The sequence below is a fragment of the Entelurus aequoreus genome, linkage group LG12 (genome assembly GCF_033978785.1).
Source record: "Entelurus aequoreus isolate RoL-2023_Sb linkage group LG12, RoL_Eaeq_v1.1, whole genome shotgun sequence".
Taxonomy (NCBI): Eukaryota; Metazoa; Chordata; class Actinopteri; order Syngnathiformes; family Syngnathidae; genus Entelurus; species Entelurus aequoreus.
The window spans coordinates 70,654,999-70,662,070 of record NC_084742.1 but is presented as its reverse complement, the minus strand read 5'-3'; positions in this window follow the sequence as shown (position 1 = coordinate 70,662,070).

Below are 7,072 nucleotides of genomic sequence, written 5' to 3'. Positions count from 1 at the left end.
TTTGGGCTGAGTGATTGTGTGTGTTGATCATGTGTTTGAATTGTATTGGCGTGTTCTATGGAGCTAGGAGCTAGCAGAGGAGCTAGGAGCTAGCATAACACGTACCGTACCGTAAGTGCGCGTCACGTACGTAACTTTTTAAAAATATATAAGCTTTATGAACCTTGGGTTAGGTGAACGGTCTTTTGGGCTGAGTGATTGTGTGTGTTGATCGGGTGTTTGAATTGTATTGGCGTGTTCTATGGAGCTAGGAGCTAGCAGAGGAGCTAGGAGCTAGCATAACAAACACGCAGGTGTTATTATGCAGGATTAATTTGTGGCATATTAAATATAAGCCTGGTTGTGTTGTGGCTAATAGAGTATATATATGTCTTGTGTTTATTTACTGTTGTAGTCATTCCCAGCTGAATATCAGGTACCGTGAGTATGCAGCCTTGGCTGCTAAACATTCGATAACTTGACCGTATGTGCGCGTCACGTACGTAACTTTTTAAAAATATATAAGCTTTATGAACCTTGGGTTAGGTAAACGGTCTTTTGGGCTGAGTGATTGTGTGTGTTGATCAGGTGTTTGAATTGTATTGGCGTGTTCTATGGAGCTAGGAGCTAGCAGAGGAGCTAGGAGCTAGCATAACAAACACGCAGGTGTTTTTATGCAGGATTAATTTGTGGCATATTAAATATAAGCCTGGTTGTGTTGTGGCTAATAGAGTATATATATGTCTTGTGTTTATTTACTGTTGTAGTCATTCCCAGCTGAATATCAGGTCACCCCCGGCTCTCACAGCATCTTCCCTATCTGAATAGCTTCAACTCCCCACTAGTCCTTCACTTGCACTTTACTCATCCACAAATCTTTCATCCTCGCTCAAATTAATGGGGAAATTGTCGCTTTCTCGGTCCGAATCTCTCTCACTTCATGCGGCCATCATTGTAAACAATAGGGAACTTTGCGTATATGTTCAACTGACTACGTCACGCTACTTCCGGTAGGTGCAAGCCTTTTTTTTATCAGATACCAAAAGTTGCAATCTTTATCGTCGTTGTTCTATACTAAATCCTTTCAGCAAAAATATGGCAATATCGCGAAATGATCAAGTATGACACATAGAATAGATCTGCTATCCCCGTTTAAATAAAAAAAATTCATTTCAGTAGGCCTTTAATGTTCACGCTGTAAAACTTTTTTTAATTTTTTGATAATATTAGCTTATTTGGAATTTGATGCCTGCAACATGTTTAAAAAAAAAGCTGGCACGAGTGGCACAAAAGACTGAGAAAATGGAGGAATGCTCATCAAACACTTATTTGGAACATCCCGGCTAATTGGGAACAGGTGGGTGCCACGATTGGGTATGAAAGCAGCTTCCATGAAATGCTCAGTCATTCACAAACAAGGATGGGGCGAGGGTAGAGATGTCCAATAATATCGACCTGCCGATATTATCGGCCGATAAATACTTTAAAATGTAATATCGAAAATTATCGTAATCGTTTTTTTAATTTAATTTTTTAATTTTTTTTATTAAATCAACATAAAAAACACAAGATACACTTACAATTAGTGCACCAACCCAAAAAACCTCCCTCCCCCCATTTACACTCATTCACACAAAAGGGTTGTTTCTTTCTGTTATTAATATTCTGCTTCCTACATTATATATCAATATATATCAATACAGTCTGCAAGGGATACAGTCCGTAAGCACACATGATTGTGCGTGCTGCTGCTCCACTAATAGTACTAACCTTTAACACTTAATTTTACTCATTTTCATTAATTACTAGTTTCTATGTAACTGTTTTTATATTGTTTTACTTTCTTTTTTATTCAAGAAAATGTTTTTTTTAAATTTATTTTATTTTATTATTATATATTTTTTTAAAAGGACCTTATCTTCACCATACCTGTTTGTCCAAACTAGGCATAATAATGTGTTAATTCCACGACTGTATATATCGGTATCGGTTGATATCGGTATCGGTAATTAAGAGTTGGACAATATCGGAATATCAGATATCGGCAAAAAAGCCATTATCGGACATCCCTAGGCGAGGGTCACCACTTTGTGAGCAACTGCGTGAGCAAATTGTCCCACAGTTTAAGAACAACATTTCTCAACCAGCTATTGCAAGGAATTTAGTTTTTTTTTCACCATCTACGCTCCGTAATATCATCAAAAGGTTCGGAGTATCTGGAGAAATCACTGCAAGTAAGCGATGATATTACGGACCTTCCATCCCTGCATCAAAAAGTGACATTAGTGCGTAAAGGATATCACCACCACTTTGTGAAAATATGCGTGAGCAAATTGTCCAACAGTTTAAGAACAGCATTTCTCAACCAGCTATTGCAAGGAATTTAGGTTTTTTTTCACCATCTACGGTCCGTAATATCATCAAAAGGTTCGGAGTATCTGGAGAAATCACTGCAAGTAAGCGATGATATTACGGACCTTCGATCCCTGCATCAAAAAGTGACACTAGTGCGTAAAAGATATCACCACCACTTTGTGAAAATATGCGTGAGCCAATTGTCCCACAGTTTAAGAACAACATTTCTCAACCAGCTATTGCAAGGAATTTAGGTTTTTTTTCACCATCTACGGTCCGTAATATCATCAAAAGGTTCGGAGTATCTGGAGAAATCACTGCAAGTAAGCGATGATATTACGGACCTTCGATCCCTGCATCAAAAAGTGACACTAGTGCGTAAAAGATATCACCACCACTTTGTGAAAATATGCGTGAGCCAATTGTCCCACAGTTTAAGAACAACATTTCTCAACCAGCTATTGCAAGGAATTTAGTTTTTTTTTTTTTACCATCTACGGTCCGTAATATCATCAAAAGGTTCGGAGTATCTGGAGAAATCACTGCAAGTAAGCGATGATATTACGGACCTTCCATCCCTGCATCAAAAAGTGACATTAGTGCGTAAATGATATCACCACATGGGCTCAAAAACACTTCAGAAAACCACTGTCAGTAACTATAGTCGGTCGATACATCTGTAATTGCAAGTTAAAACTCCACTATGCAAAGCGAAAGCCATTTATCAACAACACCCAGAAACGCCGGCAAAAAAACGCCAAAAATGCCCCTGTGCCATCTTTTTTGCAATGTGTTGCTGCCATTATATTCTAAGTTATTGATTATTTGCAAAAAAAAAAGTTTCTCAGTTCGAACATGAAGTATCTTGTCTTTGCAGACTATTCAATTGAATATAAGTTGAAACATTTTGCAAATCATTGTATTCTGTTTTTATTTACCATTTACACAACGTGCCAACTTTAACACATTATTGACATTACTAACTAGCGATATGTTCTTGTTTCAACTGTTACTGCGGCAACCGAGTCAGCCTCTGCTCCAAGACATCCTTTAAACTATGCAGTTGAGCAAAATACATAACGAGCATTAATCAATTAGTCATACCCATCTGGACAGGTAAACATCAGATTTCTGATGTGTTTAGTGAAAGATGGTGTTGGGAAACGCACTCCATCACTTTCCACCGCTATTTATTTCCACTATTGCAAAACCAACACAACCTGTTTTAATCATTTTTCAACCAATAAATACTAGACTACCAGCCCGTTTAGGCTACTATAAATTATAATGAATACCATACCTGTAATTAAGCAGCTAGCTAGCTTATTTTTAACGTCTGAAGGCTAATTAATTAAAGAAAACTGTGTTGTCGTTAAATTCATAACTGCAGTATTGGCAACTCTTTAAAAAGTTTAAAGTAACAGATATCTTTTTCTCTCCACTTGTTTTAAAACTGCAGCCCATTTAAGCAGCCAGCTACCTTAAATTTAACAGCGGCCGGCATATGAATTCCATACCCGTGTTGCAGTTCCATACATTTTGCAATATTAACAACTTTTCAATAACAAGTGCTTGGTAACAAAGGTTACTTTTGACTCTCGTCTTGTTTTGAACCGCAGCCCATCTAGGCAACCAGCTTGCTGAAGTGTGTTGTAGCTATACACTACCGTTCAAAAGTTTGGGGTCACATGGAAACGTCCTTATTTTTGAAGGAAAAGCACTGTACTTTTCAATGAAGATAACTTTAAACTAGTCTTAACTTGAAAGAAATACACTCTATACATTGCTAATGTGCTAAATGACTATTCTAGCTGCAAATGTCTGCTTTTTGGTGCAATATCTACATAGGCCCATTTCCAGCAACTATCACTCCAGTGTTCTAATGGTACAACGTGTTTGCTCATTGGCTCAGAAGGCTAATTGATGATTAGAAAACCCTTGTGCAATCATGTTCACACATCTGAAAACACTTTAGCTCGTTACAGAAGCTACAAAACTGACCTTCCTTTGAGCAGATTGAGTTTCTGGAGCATCACATTTGTGGGCTCAATTAAACGCTCAAAATGGCCAGAAAAAGAGAACTTTCATCTGAAACTCGACAGTCTATTGTTGTTCTTAGAAATGTAGGCTATTCCACTAAATTGTTTGGGTGACCCCAAACTTTTGAACGGTAGTGTATGTTGCAGTATTAACTTGTCAACAACAAAAAACTGGTGCTTTTTACTAGGGATGTCCGATAATGGCTTTTTGCCGATATCCGATATTCCGATATTGTCCAACTCTTTAATTACCGATACCGATATCAACCGATACCGATATATACAGTCGTGGAATTAACACATTATTATGCCTAGTTTGGACAACCAGGTATGGTGAAGATAAGGCCCTTTTTAAAAAATATAATAAATTAAAATAAGATAGATAAACTAAAAACATTTTCTTGAATAAAAAAGAAAGTAAAACAATATAAAAACAGTTACATAGAAACTAGTAATTAAAGGCCTACTGAAATGAATTTTTTTTATTTAAACGGGGATAGCAGATCTATTCTATGTGTCATACTTGATCATTTCGCGATATTGCCATATTTTTGCTGAAAGGATTTAGTATAGAACAACGACGATAAAGATTGCAACTTTTGGTATCTGATAAAAAAAAGGCTTGCACCTACCGGAAGTAGCGTGACGTAGTCAGTTGAACATATACGCAAAGTTCCCTATTGTTTACAATGATGGCCGCATGAAGTGAGAGAGATTCGGACCGAGAAAGCGACAATTTCCCCATTAATTTGAGCGAGGATGAAAGATTTGTGGATGAGTAAAGTGCAAGTGAAGGACTAGTGGGGAGTTGAAGCTATTCAGATAGGGAAGATGCTGTGAGAGCCGGGGGTGACCTGATATTCAGCTGGGAATGACTACAACAGTAAATAAACACAAGACATATATATACTCTATTAGCCACAACACAACCAGGCTTATATTTAATATGCCACAAATTAATCCTGCATAAAAACACCTGCGTGTTTGTTATGCTAGCTCCTAGCTCCTCTGCTAGCTCCTAGCTCCATAGAACACGCCAATACAATTCAAACACCTGATCAACACACACAATCACTCAGCCCAAAAGACCGTTTACCTAACCCAAGGTTCATAAAGCTTATATATTTTTAAAAAGTTACGTACGTGACGCGCACATACGGTCAAGTTATCGAATGTTTAGCAGCCAAGGCTGCATACTCACGGTACCTGATATTCAGCTGGGAATGACTACAACAGTAAATAAACACAAGACATATATATACTCTATTAGCCACAACACAACCAGGCTTATATTTAATATGCCACAAATTAATCCTGCATAATAACACCTGCGTGTTTGTTATGCTAGCTCCTAGCTCCTCTGCTAGCTCCTAGCTCCATAGAACACGCCAATACAATTCAAACACCCGATCAACACACACAATCACTCAGCCCAAAAGACCGTTCACCTAACCCAAGGTTCATAAAGCTTATATATTTTTAAAAAGTTACGTACGTGACGCGCACTTACGGTACGGTACGTGTTATGCTAGCTCCTAGCTCCTCTGCTAGCTCCTAGCTCCATAGAACACGCCAATACAATTCAAACACATGATCAACACACACAATCACTCAGCCCAAAAGACCGTTCACCTAACCCAAGGTTCATAAAGCTTATATATTTTAAAAAAGTTACGTACATACGCAAAAAAAAGCCAAAGCTGCATACTCACAGTAGCACGTCTGCGTCTTTGTCATCCAAATCAAAGTAATCCTGGTAAGAGTCTGTGTTGTCCCAGTTCTCTACAGGCGTCTGTGTATCCAAATCAAAAGTCCTCCTGGTTAGAGTCTCTGTTATCCGAGTTCTTCCATCTTGACTGCATCTTTCGGGAATGTAAACAAAGAAGCGCCGGCTGTGTACTGTTGTGGCTGACTACGTTCGAAAAATACGTCCATTTCGCACCGACAACTTTCTTCTTTGCTTGCTTGGCTTCCTTCTCCATAATGCAATGAACATGATTGAAACAGATTCACGAACACAGATGTCCAGAATACTGTGGAATTATGAAATGAAAACAGAGCTTTTTCATATTGGCTTCAATGTGGAAGGCATACCCGTGTTCGTCGGGCTACGTCACGCGCATACGTCATCCTCAGAGGCGTTTCGAACCGGAAGTTTAGCGGCAAATTTAAAATGTCACTTTATAAGTTAACCCGGCCGTATTGGCATGTGTTATAATGTTAAGATTTCATCATTGATATATAAACTATCAGACTGCGTGGTCGGTAGTAGTGGGTTTCAGTAGGCCTTTAATGAAAATGAGTAGATAATATCGGCCTGCCGATATTATCGGCCGATATATGCGTTAAAAAGTAATATCGGAAATGATCGGTATCGGTTTTTTTATTTTTTTATTTTTATTTTTATTTTTTTTAATTAAATCAACATAAAAAACACAAGATACACTTACAATTAGTGCACCAACCCAAAAAACCTCCCTCCCCCATTTACACTCATTCACACAAAAGGGTTGTTTCTTTCTGTTATTAATATTCTGCTTCCTACATTATATATCAATATATATCAATACAGTCTGCAAGGGATACAGTCCGTAAGCACACATGATTGTGCGTGCTGCTGCTCCACTAATAGTACTAACCTTTAACAGTTAATTTTACTCATTTTCATTCATTACGAGTTTCTATGTAACTGTTTTTAT